General features: G+C 44.9%; 1 protein-coding gene across 3 annotated transcripts in view; it reads left to right on the top strand.

The window, feature by feature from the left end:
- Positions 1 to 479: 479 nt before the first annotated feature.
- The window catches only part of npy2rl (neuropeptide Y receptor Y2, like), a 174,967-nt gene continuing 154,269 nt past the window's right edge, over positions 480 to 21,177 (top strand). For all 3 annotated transcript variants that reach the window (XM_078164179.1, XM_078164178.1, XM_033609785.2), the window contains exons 1-3: positions 480 to 568; positions 20,244 to 20,292; positions 20,424 to 20,454. The gene's annotated coding sequence lies outside the window, so the exon portion shown is untranslated. The remainder of the gene's footprint in view (positions 569 to 20,243; positions 20,293 to 20,423; positions 20,455 to 21,177) is intronic.

Raw genomic sequence — 21,177 nt, 5'->3', positions numbered from 1 at the left:
CTGGTCCGCACAGACACCAGATGGCATTTCGCTGCCCTCTCCGAGCAAAGTCATCACAGTCATTAGTCTCCATCGAGTTTGAATTACTTATTAAAGCTTTAATTAACACCCACTTACACTGCAACGCAGATCCTTGAAAGACAGTGAGTGTTTGATCGCTGAATGTAATCTTCTATTCATGTGGAGAAATCTCTTTCCAATCTGCCGTCGTTCAAAGAGCTCAGTGCAGGTAAAAGCAGCTGAAATTAAATACTGAGGAAAGTGAAAAGAGAGCAGCAGGAGCTCAAATGGTTCATAAAGTACATGTAATGGAGTTCTCTCTCCTGCACTCTCTTCCTGTCAGATTCGGGGGGAAGCTGACCGACAGCAGCAGATCATGTGTGAGATGTTGAAATGAGTCTGAGTGGATAATAAACTTAAGACTGAAGTTCAACATCATGACTCAAACTGAGTCACGATGTTTCCAGCCTACGGGAACAAGTTTGTTGCAAATGTGAACACGCTGAGCTTCAGACTGCACCTCCACCTGGATGAATCATCCTGATGCAGCAAGCGAACAACCTTCCAAGTAAGTGGGGCTTCAAAAGATCAAAAGATATCCGGGTTAAGACAAGGCTAAATTAAATCAATTGATGTTACATATGGCTGTTGTTAAAAAGTATCTCAGCGACTGTATTTCAGTGCAAAGCAATACTGATGGTGGGGCTGCGCTGGTGTAGACATTTTCAGACCGGTTTGATATTGAGTCAAACACTGGACTGGACCAGAATACCAAACTTTACCACTAGGTGTCGCACTTGAGTGAAAGATAATGGAGAGCTCCAGGGGTGACGTTCTTCTGTAGGCTGATACAGAAGTTGGCGTCGCCCTGGTTCCTTCGTCAAAAAGCCTACGTTTTTTTCCCATTGGACTTCAGATTATTGCAGAAAATAAACTCTGTGACAAACAAATGTTTCTGATGTTGGGCTATAAACAAACTACACTACGGTCACATGACCTAACATCACCACCATAACAAGACTGTGAAGCCATGTTTGGCACGATGATGTTCTCTAGTCTCATTTAGCCACTTGTTAGCTAGTTATGTCCTGTTGTTGTATATAATATACGCGCCAGAAAAACTGAACATCTGAATCCTTAAAGGTCTTTTAGTGCAACCAAACGCTGAGCAAGACTTTGTAGACGACCAAAATGTCACAATTAACTTTCATGAACTGTAAATACAGCAACTGTGAATCTGGGGTTAAACCATGGCTACATTGCCAGACCAAAGTTGCCATGGTAGCAATTTTTCAATTGATGGCACACACCTGTCACTCACAGTGACCACACCCTTAATTATGCATAACTGTGGCTATATAACAGGGGTGTCCAAGCTTTATTGAATGGGGGGCCAGATAAAACAATGTGAAAATACCTGGGGGCCAACAGATTCTCCCATCAAATTGTTTTTTAAAGAACAAAAAGTGAGACGAATGCAACCATTTTTATCTTTTAATGAACTATTACCTGCCTGTCTACAAAGTGTATGATAGTCCTGTCATTGTGAGGTAAAGGGTAAAAATGCAACGTGATCTTGTTCGATCAACCATTATTGTGTAAAGGGCCACATGTGGTATATTTTGAAAGTCAAGCCGAGGGCCGATTGAAATTGGTCTGCGGGACACAATTGGCCCCTGGGCCAGACTTTGGATATGCCTGCTATATAAGAATACAACCCTGTTTGTGTGTGGTCCGTCAGTCCCATCCTTGTGTACTCATGGGATATTTTATCCTCCAGATTTGACACAAATATCCACTTGGATTCATCAATGAAATTACTAGGTTTTGGTCAAGGTCACTGTGACCTTGTCTGTCTCATGAACATGATATCTCAAGAACACCTTGAGAGAATTCCCTTAAATTTAGCACAAACGTTTACTTGGATTTGAGGATTAACTCATTCGATTTGGTGGCAAAGGGTCAAAGGTCAAGGTCACTGTGACCTTCAATCTGTCTCATTCTCGTGAACACAATATCTCAAGAACATCTCAGGGGAATTTCTTAAAATTTGGCAGAAACGTCCACTCGGACTGAAGAATAAACTGATTACGTTTTGTGGTCAAAGGTCACTGTGACCTCGCAAAACATGTTTTTGGCAAAACTTGACACAAATGTCAAACAGGATGAAATAATGAAGGTCAAAAGGTCAAAGGTCAGCTTGACTGTGACATCATCATGTTTTAACATCGTATCTCAGGAACAGAAGGGGAGACATTTGGTCAGATACTGAATTGGTGACTCTAATCTTGAAACTGTGCTGATTGTATAGATCTTCTGTGTGTGAAGCATCCATGTTTTCACTGACATGGATGGAGACTGTCAGAGACACTGGACTGGTGGGCGGAGTCATACAACCACAGGGTGGACTGGTGGGCGGAGTCATACAACCACAGGGTGGACTGGTGGGCGGAGTTATACAACCACAGGGTGGACTGGTGGGCGGAGTCATACAACCACAGGGTGGACTGGTGGGCGGAGTTATACAACCACAGGGTGGACTCGTGGGCGGAGTCATACAACCACAGGGTGGACTGGTGGGCGGAGTCATACAACCACAGGGTGGGCTGGTGGGCGGAGTTATACAACCACAGGGTGGACTGGTAGGTGGAGTCATGCAACCACAGGGTGGACTGGTGGGCGGAGTCATGCAACCACAGGGTGGGCTGGTGGGCGGAGTTATACAACCACAGGGTGGACTGGTAGGTGGAGTCATACAACCACAGGGTGGACTGGTGGGCGGAGTCATACAACCACAGGGTGGACTGGTGGGCGGAGTCATACAACCACAGGGTGGTAATTCTAGTTTGTACCAGGCTGTTAATATTTTTATTTTTGTTGTAAAGTTTGGCATTTGAACCTGGGGGTCTGTTGGGATTGACTCGCACTTGGAGCCAGCCTCAAGTGGCCACTAGAGGAACTGCAACTTTTGGCAGTTCTGCTTTGGCTTTGTTTTTCTGCCCTGGAGGTTGCTGCTGGCTCCACACTCTAGACAACTCAAGAGAAGAATTTTTACCACTGATGTTCCCACGACTGTCCCTGATGTAGCATGCCGTTATCAAAACCTACTTAAAACATGTTCCTCAACGTCTTAAAATTCAAATTGGATTCTTACACTCCAAGAGAGCTGAATTCTGCCCTCCAAAACATTTCGTCTGTCTAAAGTGTCGAGATATTTATCATCTGTTGTTGAGTTAAAAGTGAATGACCATGACATGAGAAGATCACAGGATAGTGATTTCCTCCAGTCCTTCTTTGATGACATGACAACAGTCTGAATCCTCTGGATTTTTGTTTAAGAAATGCAGCATTGAAAAGCCAGCAGGAATGTCTGTTTTGAAGTAGAGAAAAGATGAGGCAATAAAAGAACAACAGAGTGCAACTGTGTTGATAAATTGACACCTCCGCAGACTGTATCCTGAGCCTGTTAGTATTCAGTCATGCCGTTCAGGTAATGATATTTTTCTATCGGAAATTGATGTGCAGCGTTCCGAATATGAGGTCTTCATTTCTTCCTTTCATTCATTTGGGGGGCAGGGTGTCATTTCCTAAACAACACAGACATCTGTGATAGTTAATGACAGCAGGTGTGCATGTCTCATCAGTATGCAGGAGGTGCTCTCATGCTCACAGCCCAGATAAAGGAGTGGATGCTGTACTGGACACAGACTAAAGCTGCCGTTACACAACACAGTATCATCTATATGATGATCAGACGCCCTCTCTCTGCTTGATTGCTGTGATGAACGTGAAGTATGAATGTGTTTATCTTGACGTGAAGCTTGATCTTCCTCACGTACAGCATTTACATACAAATACAGCCAACTGACCTTTGCTAAGCCCCGCCCCTTTGTGATGGTCCAACAAGCTGTCGCAGTAAGCATGGAGAAAAATGAAAGAGCGATGTCAGAGAGAAGCAGACAGAGGGGTCTACAGTCTGTGTTTGAAGGATATATCCAGGATGTCAAACTGACTCAGCAGCAACAACAGGTTAAAAAGCTAAAGCCGAACTATAGGCTACAGATCACAGTGTAAAAGTGAACCACCACATCACTGCTGATCGACACACAACACAATGAATATAAAGGGAAACTTTGCTCATATTGAACCAGCTGTGTGGCATCACAGTGTGTGCAGATGAACAGTGTTTGGCTTCACCCCCGTGCCGCTGCCAGCACCTGGACCTCCACCGCAGGACGGGCAGGGAGAAGTCGAACAACCTTCATCTGCACACACTGCGATGACAGACAGCTGGTTGAATATCAGCAAAGTTTCCCTGCTTCTCCTCACTGGTTCCTGTACAGCAGGATCGGCCCTTCTTTTTTTTCCTGCTGCAGCCATCGAGGGACAATATGCAGCCGTCGAGGGACAAGATGCAGTCGTCGAGGGACAAGATGCAGCCGTCGAGGGACAAGATGCAGCCGTTGAGGGACAAGATGCAACCGTTGAGGGACAAGATGCAGCCGTCCAGGGACAAGATGCAGCCGTCCAGGGACAAGATGCAGCCGTCCAGGGACAAGATGCAGCCGTCCAGGGACAAGATGCAACTGTTGAGGGACAAGATGCAACTGTGGAGGGACAAGATGCAACTGTCGAGGGACAAGATGCAACCGTTGAGGGACAATATGCAGCTGTGGAGGGACAAGATGCAACCGTTGAGGGACAAGATGCAGCCGTCGAGGGACAAGATGCAACCGTCGGGGGACAAGATGCAACTGTCGAGGGACAAGATGCAACTGTCGAGGGACAAAATGCAGCTGTGGAGGGACAAGATGCAGCCGTCGAGGGACAAGATGCAACCGATGAGGGACAAGATGCAGCTGCTGAACAAGATGCAGCTGTGGAGGGACAAGATGCAGCTGTGGAAGGACAAGATGCAACCGTTGAGGGACAAGATGCAACCGTTGAGGGACAAGATGCAGTCGTCCAGGGACAAGATGCAGCCGTCGAGGGACAAGATGCAGCCGTCGAGGGACAAGATGCAACCGTCGAGGGACAAGATGCAGCTGTGGAGGGACAAGATGCAACTGTCGAGGGACAAGATGCAACTGTCGAGGGACAAAATGCAGCTGTGGAGGGACAAGATGCAGCTGTGGAGGGACAAGATGCAACCGTTGAGGGACAAGATGCAGCTGCTGAACAAGATGCAGCTGTGGAGGGACAAGATGCAGCTGTGGAGGGACAAGATGCAACCGTCAAGGGACAAGATGCAGCTGTGGAGAGACAAGATGTAGCTGTGAAGGGACAAGATGCTGCGCACACACGTGAGCGCGGTGCCCAGAGAGGCAGTCAGAGCTACAGGCTACAATGAGGCTAAAAACAGAGTTCAAATGACTTTTTTCCAAACAGCTTTTTATGTCAGGGCTTCAGGACACTTGGATCACTACGGACGAGCAGTATGGAGATATTTTGTGGTTTCAATTTTGTGTTTTTGGACGTTTGAATCTGGGGCGCCGTCAGCCTCCATTAGGTGGAGTTGTGTTGCTACCTCCTCCCCCCTTGGATCTCTGCAAGTGATGTGAGGACTCTAAAACTTCACCTGAGCCTCCCTCGGCATATGGGTGAGTAGATAATGGCTGAATTTTCATTTTTGGGTGCACTATCCCTTTAAGTTGGAGGGAGGTCTGTTCGTATACGCCGTGGCTTTTTGACCTCTCCTGACACATTTCTTATCTTTTCTTTCTTACAATTTGGATTTTATGCAGTTTAATGTTTCTGCGAATAAAAAAAATTACACAAAAAAATGTAATAAAGGACAAAATGGGATCGAGACATCTCACTGCAGGCTTCAGTCCCATGTGGGATGAAGAGGAATCAGTTAGTTAGTTCATAACATGGTTTGTCACAATTAACATAACGTTATCGTCAGCTCACTCACCGTGTATGCAACTGTTGGCTGCTGACTCCTTAACTATAACGTTACCATCAAAATCAAACAGTTCAACATTAGCTAACTAGTAGTTTACACTAGCAAGCTGACCTTACTGACTTGGGTTAAATTCCCTGTTAGCTGTGGCTGTCATGAGGTCACAGGCTGCCTCTGTGCATATTTGTGTGTGCACCCAGTTTCTTCTTCATTGCCTGACATTGTAACGTCAGCAGGGTGTTTTTCTTGACCTGCTAGGATGCTGTAGTTTAAAAAATATCTGGAAAGTACTTTTTCAAAAAAAAACAAAAAAAACAACACGATTTCATCCAGGTGAGGGTTCCACTTTGGATCGGTTTAATGTTTACATCTACAGTCTGATCTGGATTGTGCTGGAGCAGCTCTCACCCTGATAATACCCCCACGCTCAGCTAGTTGACCTGTTCATGGATGGATGTTCCTTTCTGTGGATGCTGTGCTCAGATCATCCCAAAGGTTAATTTCATATTTATCACAAACATTCCTGGAAGATTTTTATTGCAGTGACTGAAGTCTTCTCTGGTCAAATATACCAAACACACAAATTTAGTCTGAATTCAGCCGAGTCTGGTTGAGATTGTAAATCTTAATGTCTACCTGTCACAGTGATGTCTGGTTATAAATCATTGTCACCAAAGTCAGCTGACCGTCTCATTAATATTTCTTTACCATCAGCCTTGCCTTCCAACTCATTCACGTTTGGTCATGGACTTTCCACGTCCACATATGGCGTCCAAGGTACCCTGGGTGTGTTGGTTGTTGATGTTCTGGGACGCCGTGTCAACTTCAGCCTGTTACATGCATTGTCTGTTTTCAAAATACACTTCTGTTTTCACAGGAAATGTACAGTTAGATACAGTCTCTTTCAAAATAAAAGCACCACGTCAGTACAACACCGCAAATTGACGTTTTTTTTCCTTCAACAAACACACGTGTTTACGTTTAGGAAAAAAAGAACAGGGTTTGGCTTTACAATCTTACGGGAAGTGAACATCGGCCTCCTGGGTGAAAGTTGGCAGTTGTTGGACCCATCCATCACCCCTTCTGCCTGCTCTACTCGGACCTCTGCCCCCATAGCTTCCCCACCCTGGGTTCAAACCCCCCACCCTAGGTTTGGACCAGCAACCCTCTTGCTGTCAGACAACAATACTAACCACTGCACCGCCGTGCTGCCAAGATAGAAGACATATTTTATTAATATTAATATATTAATATATAAATGTTCACTGTTTTCCTACTCACAGGCCCAAACAGGACCTATACATGCATTAAATGATGTCGGGGGAGGGGATTGCCTTGGACAGGTCCCCTGAGCATTTGGGATTTCGGTGCCTTGCTCAAGGGCACCTTGGCCGTGCCCAGGAGGTGAACTGGTGCCTCTTCAGCTACCAGTCCACCAGTTCATACTTGGTGTGGATGAGGACTTGAATTGGCGACTCTCTGGTTCCCAACCCAGGTCCCTATGGTCTCCATTGTTTACCCATCGAAAACTTGTCCTGTGACCACCACAGAAGCCCCGCCTCTCAAATAATCCCATTGGATAATGGAGGGAAAGCGGAGATGATGTGGGGCGCGTTTCCTTTTTGAGTTGAATTTTTACTAAGTCGATGAGTTCAGAGCCCTCCAGCAAAAAGCAGAAAGCCGAGGCGCGCAGTGACGCCAAAATAGTAAGTGAGCGGCTTTATTCTCATTAAAAACAGCAGCTTAAAAACAAGAAGCCGCCTTCAGCTGTAAAAACGCTTTCTTACAGTACATTTTCACATCCAAAGCAAGTGTGGAAATGGATTTTCTGTGGCATGCACCTGTTCATGCATATGGAAAATGCAGATAGAGAGAGCAGTGCCATGTCTTTTTTTTCTAAAGGCATTTTAATGGTCACAGACTATGTGAAACAAATTGATCAGTGTGACCAAAGAATCGTCTGGGGACAACATCATTTTAATATATGTATGCATTCCTCCAGTTGTCAGTCTATCCATTCTGTGCCCACGCAGCCTTGTCTCTGCCCTCGTGTCATTTGTTTAAACTGAATAAACCCAATTTTCTCTCTATAATTGAAACCTGCTCTGTCCAACATTCCTTCCCTTTCTGCCCTGTTGGCTCTTTATTCCGTCTTATCCTCCTTTTCTCAGCTGTCCTACTTGGTAATCGCTTCCCTGTGCATCTTTTCTTCACCATTTAAGCCATTGTCAATCTCAGTTTCCCTCTGACCATCCCTACCTCTCACCACATTTCCGCACTCCCTTACTGTCTCTCCCTCCCATTCTGATTACCCTACTTCTTCACTGGTTTCTCAACAGCTTCTTTGTATTATCCTCTTCCTCCACTTCTCCTCTATCCTTCTGCATCCAACTTTTTCACCATCCTCCCCCTCGTTTGGTTCTCTCTTGGTTCTCACCAGTGTGCTCATGGAGGCTGAATTTGTTTGTGTCTTTGAGGAATCTCTGCAGCTCTGTGTGTGTGTGTGTGTGTGTGTGTGATGATGATTTCATTCCCGATGAAAAGAAGTAGGCACCTCAATCACCTCAATCTTGGAAAATTGCCATGACTTTAGTAGACTGCAAAATAGGTGAGAAGCAATAATTTCACCAAGAAGTAAGCAAGCGTTTGTGTCGACTGAAGGTTTCTGACATTGTTATGTGCCTTTATGTGAACAGAGTTCCTGATGGAAATCAGACACATTCAGTTAAGTAGGTGACTAATGCAATGCTGTGTGAAATAATGTCTGTTAAGAGATGCCTTTTCGTTGCTGTACATGTTCCCAGAGGACTCCTTATCGAACTCATTAAAAGGCAGAAAATGGACAATCTCCCAAAATTTGTGAAGCTGTGTCGCAAATAGTCGTCTCTTCATTTCACTGACCGTCATTTCACACCCTTTGCCGATTAACTTCATTTAGCCACGCCTAATTGAAATGTTAAAAGTCAAAAATCCTTTCAATGGAGCTTTTGTTAATCAACTCTGAAACGTCTTCACTTACCACAGCACTTCTCAGCCTCCCTGGGGTGAAGGCAAATGTTGTGTGGCCTTTATAATTAGTGAGCCCTATTAGGCCTTTGTCAGCGCGAGCAAGGCAATCTCCTTAAAAATGTCCCTTTTTTGTCAGCTTTCCAGCATGGGGGCATCTCTCGCTAACTGATAACTTGTCGGCCCTGTAATGTATGTGGAACTATCTATAAAAAAAAAAAACAACAACTAGAAATACCGCCCTGTGGTTGTGTGACTCCGCCCACCAGCCCACCCTGTGGTTGTGTGACTCCGCCCACCAGTCCACCCTGTGGTTGTATGACTCCGCCCACCAGTCCACCCTGTGGTTGTATGACTCCGCCCACCAGTCCACCCTGTGGTTGTATGACTCCGCCCACCAGTCCAGTGTCTCTGACAGTCTCCATCCATGTCAGTGAAAACATGGATGCTTCACACACAGAAGATCTATACAATCAGCACAGTTTCAAGATTAGAGTCACCAATTCAGTATCTGACCAAATGTCTCCCCTTCTGTTCCTGAGATATGACGTTAAAACATGATGATGTCACAGTCAAGCTGACCTTTGACCTTTATTATTTCATCCTGTTAGACATTTGTGTCAAGTTTGGTCAGAATTAGTGAATGAATTCTTCAGTTATGGACAAAAACATGTTTTGTGAGGTGACAGTGACCTATGACCACAGAATTCTTATCAGTTTATTTTTCAGTCCATGTGGATGTTTGTGCCAAATTTGAAGAAACTCCCTCATAGTGTTCTTGAGATTTCACGGGAATGAGACAGACAAGATCACAGCAACCTTGACCTTTGGCCTTTGATCACTTAAATCTAATCAGTTCATCCTCAAGTCCAAGTCAACCTGTGTGCCAAATTTGAAGAAACTCCCTTAAGGCGTTCTTGAGATATTGTGTTCTCAAGAATGGGACGGAGGGACATACAGGTGGACAACCTGATAACATAACGCCTCCATCCACGGCTATCTCCGGTGCCGAGGCATAAACTTTTTGTTGCTGATATCAGTGGAAGAGCAAACAAAAACATTCCTCTGCCAGCACATGAAAACCTGCATGTCTTGTCTTCTCTTCACAGAATAATTAATCCTTGGAGAACAAGGAAACCACATGAGCAGCCTGGGACCCACTCAGGCCCTTATTACCGGAGCAAAAACAAACAAACCTGTGATCATCTGACTCGACGCAACTCATTTGAATCTCCAAGAGAACTCGTCCTTTCTTCTCAACCTAATCTGGTTTTCAATAAGATCTAATTTTTTCTTTTGGAATTCTTCTGGATCTCATCAGGAACTTGTTCTGTGACAGAGTTCATCCTATTTTTTCCACTCATCTGGGTTTTTACATAAACAAGACATCATTGGGAACTCCTCTGGATCTTCACACAGGCTAGTCTTTTCTTCACATACTCACCATATGTCAATGCCCGTCCTTGTGAACACGACATTACAAGAATTTCTTCAAATTTCAGACAATGTCCGCTTGAACTCAAGGATGAACTGATTAGATATTGGTGGTTATAGATCAAAGGCCCTGCAGACCATTTTTGCTGTTAACAACAGTCAATAACGATTTGTATGAAAATTATTAGACATGTAAAGGTTTGCTAGTGGAGGTCTGCAACCTCACACCAGTGCAGTTCACAATAATGCATTATTGCCAATGTCTATGTCATGATAGACATGTTGCCACAGCCCAGCCAACACAGGCTCAATATTTTCTGTCCATATAAATGACATATTTTGTTGCCATGGTGTTGTCAGATGCTGTGTTTGCCAAGTGAAACAGGCACTGATTTTAATGAATTGACTTTTGCTCAACTTCAACTGTGCAAGAGCCTGACAACGTCTGACCAAAATTTCTGACATGACGGAAATTCATCTGAATGCCTGTTGGCTGGGAGGGAGCTGCTGATCCAACCCGGTCTTGCTCTGAAGTCATCGAGTATCAGTACTTGGTCAGTGACTTCCGGCGTCAGACACCGACGAAAAAGCTGTTCTTTCACATCTGCATGATATGCAACTGGTCACTGTTATTGTATAGTGACACCTGGCGGCGTCAGGGGGGTCCAGCAACTACCTACTTTCACCTGGGAGGCCAGGGTTTGCTTCCCGTATGATTGTTAAGCCAAACCTTGTTCTTTTTTCCTAAATCATACCACATGTGTGTGTTGGCTAAACGTAACCACATGTGTTTCTTGTTAAAGGAAAAAAATGTCAGTTCCCAATGTTGCACCTATGTAGTGCTTTTATTTTGAAAGAGACTGTATCTAACTGTACATTTCCTGTGAAAACAGAAGTGTATTTTGAAAACAGACAATGCATGTAACAGGCTGAAGTTGACACGGCGTCCCAGAACGTCAACAACCAACACACCCAGGGTACCTTGGACGTCATATGTGGACGTGGAAAGTCCATGACCAAACGTGGACATGTGACGAGGTCACAGTGAGGATGTGTTGGTTGATTGGGCCACGATCAGTCCTTGTTCCCCACTGTACACTGCACGGCAAACAATGCTCAACAAAGCTGAAATTCAGCTGAAAAATTGCATCAGAAACTGGCTCAAATCATACAGTGTATGCCCAGTTATACATCTTGATCTCAGTGGGAAGTAGTTCATTATTCCGAAACACATCTTGATCCCCAAGGAAAGTATGTCTTATTTTCTTGAACTCATCTGAATCTCTAAAGAGAACTAATCTTCTAGACGTTATCTTGTTTGTAAATAGTCCTCTTTTCTGGTGCTCAGCTAACTTAGTCTAATCTAACTCAACTGTGTCTTATCAGGAACGAGGACATCATGAGGAAATCATCTGGATCAAGACAGGAAGACATCCTCTCTTCTGGAACTCATCTTGATTTGTACAGGAACTCGTCCATTCTTGTGCACCCTAACCAGAAATACTCCTGTCTACTGGAGTCTTGCTCAGAAATAGTCTAATCTTTCATAAGTCATCTAGAATTCAACAAAAACTACCCCTATCTTCTGGAATTCGTCCATACTGAGAACAAGCCTTGTCTTCTGGAGCCCAACTAGCTCTTTGATGGAAAGTCGTCCTCTTGTCTCAAGCTCACTTTGATCTTCAAGAGAACTCGTCTTGTCTTGTTTGGAACTCAACTGGATGTTGACACAAAGTAGTCCTGTCACTTGGAAATCATCTGGATCTAGATGAGAAATAGTCTTGACTTTCATAAGTCATCTATAATTCAACAAAAACTACCCTTTTCTCCTGGAACTCATCTGTATAGTGCTTTTCTAGTCTTCTGACCACTCAAAGAGCATCAACACTACATGTCACACTCACCCATTCACACACTGGTGGCTGAGGCTACTGTACGTAATGCCACCTGCTACTCAGTAACCATTCAGACACACTGATGGAACAGCTATTGGGAGCCGTTTGGGGTTCAGTATCTTACCCAAGGATACTTTGACATGTGGAGGAGCTGTGAATTGAAATGCTGATCTGCCGATTAGTGGATGACCGACTCCACCTCTTAGCCACAGCCGCCCAAGTCTTGTCTTCTCGAGCCCAACTGGATCTTGATGGAAAGTAGTCCTCTTGTTTCAAACTCATCTGTTTCTCTTAAGAGAACTCGTCCTGTCTTGTGTGGAACTCAACTGGATGTTGACAGAAAGTAGTCCTGTTGCCTGGAACTCATCTTGATCTCAACGAAAGCTAGTTCTGTTTTCTATACCCGATGTACATCATCATTGGAACCACTCTTGTCTTCTAGAACTTATTTGGATCTTCACAGTGGTGTATCCTGTCTCTTGTCTCGAGCTCTTCACTTTAGCCATTTTGTTTTTTGAGACAAGTGCTGCTACTTCATTCAATTCTCATAAACCTCGAATAAGAATTTTGAATAAATCAGTGGAGCAACATTACCAATGCAGATGCTTCCACTCGGGGCACAAGGGGTCTGAATGTTTTACAGAGTACAAAAAGAATATGAATCATAAGCCATGGCCTTCGCAGTCAAAAGATTTTCACCCAACTTAACACCTACGGTAGATTTTGAAGTGCAGTGTTAGACAGTGTTTTCTCATCAGAACACCAAATGAGAGAATATCTTCTGGAAAATGTTTTTTATTCTTCCGGTTGAGTTCCACTGACCTTTATAATCAATACTACATGAGCATTGAAGATATTCTAGAGGCTCGTAGGGGACCAATTATTTTAGTTAAGCCAACTTTAAAATCAATGTAGCATTTTTTTTTCAAGTGCAAGACATATAATACATTAAATGCACTACTTAAATGCTTGAATTCCACTTTTGGATAAAGTACAGTAGCCTGTGAGCATGTTGACCCGTAGTTATGTAAAGCAAAATGTGGCTGCAGCTCTGATGCACATATGAAACCTCATTAGCATTAGCATTAAACTCCCTGCACCACATGCATCAGTGACCTCCAGTGTCTTTACCTCTGTGTTAATGGCTCTGAGTTCAAGAGATTGTTAATAACAGTCTTCAGACTGTGATGATTGTGTTCTAAGTACACACATAAGTGCAGTTTTCATAATGTTTCTGAGTTTTCCGTATGTGGCAAATAGCGATAATTATACTTTGACACAAATGTTGCTTATTAAGATTCAACAACATTGCACATTTCAGCACTTCAGTGTAGTGCTATGTTTGTGTGTGTTTGTGTGTGTGTGTGTGTGTGTGTGTGTGTGCGTGTGCGTGGTCATGGTACTTAGCTGTAAGTGTAGGATGGGATTATGTGCCTGCGGATAATTGGTCCATCATTGTCGGGGCTTAACGAGATGACAGACAGCAGCTGCACTGTCTTCTCTCTTCTATCTTTTCATCCCTTCATCATTCATCCCCTTCTTTTTTCTTTCTCTTAACTCAGCTAATCTATTTAAACACATTTTTCACCTGTTACCATCCCTCCCCCTCTTTCTTCCTGTCCCTCACTCTGTATCTCGCCCTCATTGTCTTCTAATTATACTGCGCCCACCTCTCTCTTCTCGTTTGTCTCTTTAATTAACCCCACATTTTAGCACTACTTCTTCCCTTACCTTCACCCACTCATTTCTTCCGCCTCCCTGACATTTCAATCTTGCGGTTCTATCCTCCCACTCTTCCACTCCTGTCTGCTCTTGTCCTTTCTCTTTCCACTTTACCTGTTTCTTTGCTTTTTGCCACATCCACCAGTCCATCCATCAACCCGTCTGTCACACTGAATTTGACTCGAATGTCAATTCCAACAGAATTCACTCTTTCTTATGAAGGGTTTGCGGTCACCAAGCATCATCAGGTGCCATGACGGAAATCCAGTGGAGAATCAGCCATGCAGGACTGAACAGCTAGGCTGTGAACAAAGGGTGAGCTGATGTAGCCTTGTTGTTTCACTTCTTCAGTAACGATCTGATGAGATTGATTAGTTCAGCAAGTAACATCATCATTTGCATCACTTTACCAGAGTGCACAGTTCACGGTCACAAATCTGAGGCCACATCCCAAATCTCTTAGGACGGCCTGCAGTTGAAGCAAGTCTTTGTTTCAGTCTTCAAATGGCTTAATCTACGTGTATCTTTTTGCAAGTCCTCCACACAAACAAATACACATGAGTGATTTCTGATCTAAAGCCTCTTTGGTTTAGGTTTGGTCAGGGTTAGGCAAAAATGGACTTGGTTGAAGTCTGAAGAGACGTTAGGGGTTTTCAGGCCAAACAGTTTTGGAGACTCGCCAAGAGGAACTGCCCTATGGGTCTCACTTGTCACCCGTCTTGTCACATCAACATGATACGCAGCCAGATCTGTTATTGTTTAACAGCACCCAACAGCGGGACAGCAACGTAACTTAAGGGGCCGAAAGTCAGAATAGGGTGGGTGGTAGGGATAGTGGATGGGTCCAACAACCACCAACTTTTACCTGAGTGGCTGGTGTTTGCTTTCCGTGGGACTGTAAAGCAAAACCCTGTTCTTTTTTCCCAAATCCAACCACGTGCTTTTGTTGCCTGAACCCAACCAAGAGTGTATCAGCTAAACGTAACCATGTGTGTGTTGTTGAAGGAAAATAAATGTCAATTCCCGATGTTGCACCTATGTAGCACTTCTATTTTGAAAGAGACTGTATGCAAACTCTACATTTCCTGTGAAAACAGAAGTGTGTTTTGAAAACAGACAATGCATGTAACAGGCTGAAGTTGACATGGCGTCCCAGAACGTCAACAATCAACACACCCAGGGTACCTTGGACGTTATATGTGGACGTGGAAAGTCCATGACCAAACGGCAAATGTGACGGGGCCGTAGTGAGGATGGGTTGACTGGGGAGCTCCCTTGAGAACTAAATACCTTGAGGAGCTTTTTTATACCTCCACACTGGCAATAGCCGTTGCCGGAGGCATTATGTTTTTGAGTTGTCCATCCTGCTGACCCCTTCTGCATCAGGATCCACTGACATCTTTTTCGTCAAGATACAATGCACAGGGCTGCTTTCTGGCACCATACTAGCGACAGTGGGGGCTTCTGCCAGCCTCTAAATATGACAGGAAGGAATAGGATTGGGATGAATTTCCTGCCATCTCTCGATTGTTTAAAGGCAAATCAGACTTGACACATGGCCAAAGAAATGCCTCTAGCCTGGTAACTCTGCTGCAGGCTGATAGGGAGGACCCAGGAACCGGGGGCACAATGAAACATTTAGATTCTGGTTTCAGTCTTTGCAGGTTCATTAGATCAGACAGCGAGGTGTCCTTCAGATGTATCAGTGATGAAAGGATTGCCTCAGAAACAGATGAGAAGAATGGCTGCCAGAGCGCCCTCTGCCCTGTCATCCTCACCTCTTCTCTGTCCCTCTCTTATTCACTTCTCTATTTTATCCATTGTTCTACCTCTTTCAATGCATTTTACTTCACTGTGTCTCTTTCTGGCAGCGGAATCTGACAGCCTCTTGTGTAATAGAAGATGACAGGGAAGGCATGGAGGAAGGCTGGAGAAAGAAAAACAGCAGTTGTAAATGACAAACAGAGAAAGGCGGGGGGGGGAGGGGGGGGAGGAACAAACACTGAGACAGAGAGAAGGAGAAACACAGTGATTCACAGAGAGAGAGTAAAACCAAGGAAGAGAAACATGGTGACATTTTTCATGGTAGAATATGGGGCCTGTTGGGGCTGTTAATCCACAGCACGGAGCTGAGACATATTCATGGAGGCTACAAGGAGGCTAGTGTGTGTGTGTGTGTGTGTGTGTGTGTGAGGACGAGTGCTGATGAAACCGAAGCAAACATGACAGTTGTATTTCATCTTTCCTCTGAAGGACGACAGCTGCTGAACCTAACAGCCCGACCAAATGCCAACAAATGTGTCTATTTTTACTTTTATTTTCTGTTGGCAAGAAAGCTGAAGTCAGCAGGGATCCCAGTGTTATCTTAACGTGATTCACAGCTGCTCTAATAGTCCTCCACTATACATCTCAGTTTGTCCTACATTAGCGATACACAGTGTCACACTAATACTGGCATTTGACAGTGTTGATGTTAAGCATAAGGATCATATAGCTGGTGGGGGTGGGGGGGTGGGGGGCTACTTTAAGTCGATAGCCTGTAAGACTTTTTGCAGCTTTAGTAACATGAGATATTTATGGGAAACCATGGAAAACATTTTTATGTGAGATTAATGGAAAATGATGAAGATTAGGGGCCGTATTTTCACCATCACTGTGAGTAGCGCTGTAACGGTTTGGTATTTTCCTGACCTCGGCCTCATGTAGTATTTGATGCCCAACGCAGAGTGCATGATAGACATGTGGGAGGACAGGAACAAACAGGTGGGAGGTTCATATAAATGAAGCGGCACAAAGTGAGTTGTTGATAGTTTGGTGGAAAATGTGTCTCAGACTTTGTGCTGAGTATATGGCCCAACCCCAATACCCCCCCTTGTCCACTACACCTTAGCCCTTGCCCCCTACCCCTAGCCCTTGCCCACTACACCTTAGCCCTTGCCCCCTACCCCTAGCCCTTGCCCACTACCCCCTAGCCCTTGCTCCCTACCCCTTAGCCCTTGGCCACTACCTCTTAGCCCTTGGCCCTACCCCTTAGCCCTTGGCCCTACCCCTTAGCCCTTGGACCTACCCCTAGCCCACTACCCCTTAGTCCTTGTCCACTAGCCCTTAGCCCTTGTCCACTACCCCTTAGCCCTTGGCCCTACCCCTAGCCCTTGCCCACTACCCCTTAGTCCTTGTCCACTAGCCCTTGCCCCCCTACCCCTACCCCTAGCCCTTGCCCACTACCCCTTAGCCTTTGCCCACTACCCTTTAGCCCTTGGCCCTACCCCTTAGCCCTTGGCCCTAGCCCTTGCCCACTACCCCTTAGTCCTTGTCCACTAGCCCTTGCCCCCCTACCCCTAGCCCACTACCCCTTAGTCCTTGTCCACTACCCCTTAGCCCTTGGCCCTACTCCTAGTCCTTGCCCACTACCCCTTAGTCCTTGTCCACTAGCCCTTAGCCCTTGGCCCTACCCCTTAGCCCTTGGCCCTACCCCTAGCCCTTGCCCACTACCCCTTAGTCCTTGTCCACTAGCCCTTGCCCCCCTACCCCTAGCCCTAGCCCTTGCCCACTACCCCTTAGCCCTTGCCCACTACCCCTTAGCCCTTGGCCCTACCCCTTAGCCCTTGGCCCTACCCCTAGCCCTTGCCCACTACCCCTTAGCCCTTTTCCACTACCCCTTAGCCCTTGGCCCTACCCCTTAGCCCTTGGCCCTACCCGTAGCCCTTGCCCACTACCCCTTAGTCCTTGTCCACCAGCCCTTGCCCACTACCCCTTAGCCCTTGTCCACTACCCCTTAGCCCTTGCTCCCTACCAGTGGCGTTTGCTCTAAGACTGCAAGGGAAGCTCAGCTTCCCCTAAAATGTCAAAAAAATAAGTGGTCAAATATGTACTGTTGTGTTTACATTTCATTGACTAAATATGCGCTAGAACGCGTTCAACTTTTGTTCAGAATCAGCTACTTATCACAGGTCACTGACGTGACTTCCTTCTCATTCATTCCCGTAGCGTCACAGTGCATTAAACAGTGGAAGCTCAGCGTCCAAAGACTTCAGTGGGGAAGCATAGAGTGGGTTGTTCCACTGCAGCGAAACTAGACAGTCATTGGATAAATGCTCGGTTTTGTGCCGCCCATCGGACCCTCTGCGTCTCTGGGGGTCTATGGGGCAGTGGGCTGGCCTCGGCTGGCCTGGACGCTGGGCTTCTGCATGATGATTGGATGATCTGTCTGAGGCTGAATCCCTTTTTGATTGACAGCGAAATGAGGGACTCAGCGATCTTGAAATATAAACCACCACCGGAACATTTTTCAAGTAACATTACGAGGCAGCATTTACAGCTGTGGTCAGCTTGGTCTCATTCTGAAGTCGTCAAATACTGCTGCTTGCTCAGCGATTTCCGTGTCAGACGTTGATGAAAAACAGGTGTCCTTTCGTGGCTGTATAATACGCCACTCTGCTGCATTAGTTAACAACTCCACTGGAAAACAATGTAATTGAAGGAGTTGGAAAGTCCCCATGAGGTGGGTGGGAGGGGTGATGGACGGATCCAACCACATCAGACGAATGCTGTACGAATCAATCAATCAATCAATTTTATTTATAAAGCCCAATATCACAAATCACAATTTGCCTCACAGGGCTTTACAGCATACGACATCCCTCTGTCCTTATGACCCTCACAGCTGATCAGGAAAAACTCCCCAAAAAAACCCCTTTAACGGGGAAAAAAAAACAGTAGAAACCTCAGGAAGAGCAACTGAGGAGGGATCCCTCTTCCAGGACGGACAGACGTGCAATAGATGTCGTACAGAACAGATCAACATGATAAATTAACAGTAATCCGTATGACACAATGAGACAGAGAGAGACAGAGAGAGATAGAGAGACACAGAGACAGAGAGAGAGAGAGAGAGAGAGAAAGAGAGAGACAGAGAGAGACAGAGAGAGAGAGAGAGAGAGAGAGAGAGATGCAGGTAATGACAGTAGCTTACAACAACATTAATGAAAGTAATAATATTATCGTTATAGTTCTGGCTACTGTGGTACAATATGTTGAAAGTATGTATTAATATCTGGCAGTATACTTGTGTGACAATAGTCATATGTGTATAATAACAGTAGAAGTATGACTAATGACTAATGATGGCAGCAGCAGCAGGAGGCATCTGGCAGGACCACGGCAGCAGCACAACCACACACGTCATGCTGTCCAGGCACCGCTGCGATATGAGTTAATCTGAGAGACAGTGGAGCACAAAGGCTCCGGAGAAGAAGCCGAGTTAGTGACATCCAGAATGGCCGAGTTAGCAAGATGCAGTAATAGAATACGAGAGAGAGAGAGAGAGAGAGAGAGAGAGAGAGAGAGAGAGAAGGTGCCCGGTGTATTATAGGGGGGTCCTCCGGCAGACTAGGCCTATGTCAGCCTAACTAGGGGCTGGTACAGGGCAAGCCTGAGCCAGCCCTAACTATAAGCTTTATCAAAGAGGAAAGTCTTAAGTCTAGTCTTAAATGTGGAGACGGTGTCTGCCTCCCGGACCGTAACAGGAAGATGATTCCACAGGAGAGGAGCCTGATAGCTGAAGGCTCTGGCTCCTGATCTGCTTTTGGAGACTTAAGGGACCACGAGTAACCCTGCGTTCTCAGAGCGCAGTGTTCTGGTGGGATAATATGGCACTATGAGCTCTCTAAGATATGACGGAGCTTGACCATTTAGAGCTTTATAAGTTAACAGTAGGATTTTAAATTCAATTCTGGATTTTACAGGGAGCCAGTGCAGAGAAGCTAAAACAGGAGAAATATGATCTTGTTTCTTAGTTCCTGTTAGTACACGTGCTGCTGCATTCTGAATTAGCTGGAGAGTTTTTAAGGACTTACTAGAGCTACCTGATAATAGAGAGTTACAGTAATCCAGCCTTGAGGTAACAAAAGTGTGGACCAATTTTTCTGCATCTTTTCGGGTCAGGATAGGCCTAATTTTCACAATATTACGCAGATGAAAAAATGCAGTCCGTGAGGTTTGTTTTAAATGAGAATTAAAAGACAAATCTTGATCAAATGTTACTCCGGTTTCTTACGGTAGTGCTAGAGGCCAGAGCAATGCCATCTAGAGAAACTGTCATCAGATAAAGAGTCTCTGAGTTGTTTGGGGCCAAGAACAATAACTTCAGTTTTGTATGAATGCAGAGACAAACCAGATATAAACGGCTCATTCTAAAGTAACGGAAACACAAATTCCATTTCCAGGTGATTATACGCTAAAGAAAACATACTGATCAAGTTATATTCCATCTCTACCAACAGATCCCTCTGAATCCTCCACGCTGGACCTTTAAATCCCACGGCAGAAACTGTAAGTGCTTTTCCATTAAGAGAGATGCTGTGCACATTTATAAATGAGGAGTTCATTGTTTATATCATAAGCTAAACGTTCTCTTTCCTCTGTCAAGTTTATAACTAGTTGTCTCATGATATTTGTTGCAGTGACATGACTACACACATGGAGACATTTACAGTAAGTGAAAGCAGCCTCTTTAACTATTAAATGAAATGGTTAAATAAAACACTCGTACATCAGTTAAATTCATAATTTAAACAGGAACACGGCCCACAGGGGCTGGGAGAGGGGGAGTGGGATGTCCATGCGGGAGCAGGTCTTTAAATTGGAGAAATTATTTATTCAGACAGATGGTGGGTTTATGATGTATGCGTAAACGTCGGAGCCAATCCACGCATCACTAATGTTTACCTTCATATGCAAACCATAGCAAGCTGCTACAGAATAACCACACACACCTCCACACACACAACATCGTTCTGTTATAGTTTGGCATTCTGCTCAGGAGACAGTGGATTATGAGCTCATTAATCCTGTGCATCATGACCTCCTTTCCAGTTTTGTAAATGCTGTATAAAGCAAACGCTGCTGTGTCACATTTTAAGTTGTGATATGACCACTTACAGCGTGAAATAAAGTCCAGTTATGACTGAAGCAGCACCTGTGTGAAACGGCTTCATCATTGTCATGATTAAATGTTAACAACCATACACCATCTGCCTTTAGCTGCAGGTGTTCTGTGTTCAGGTTGTTGAGTTTTGTTGTCATGCTTCACTGTGATTGGCTGAGCTGTTTTAGAGCCAGCCACTGGAGGACGCAGCAGTGACTCACTAAAAACAGTCCAGTTGTTTGTTGGTCTCAAACAGTGATGTCACTCCATAGACTGTTTATAAAGATGAA

The sequence above is a fragment of the Epinephelus lanceolatus genome, chromosome 22 (assembly GCF_041903045.1).
Source record: "Epinephelus lanceolatus isolate andai-2023 chromosome 22, ASM4190304v1, whole genome shotgun sequence".
NCBI classification, from domain to species: domain Eukaryota; kingdom Metazoa; phylum Chordata; class Actinopteri; order Perciformes; family Serranidae; genus Epinephelus; species Epinephelus lanceolatus.
This window is presented reverse-complemented; position numbering and strand designations above follow the sequence as displayed.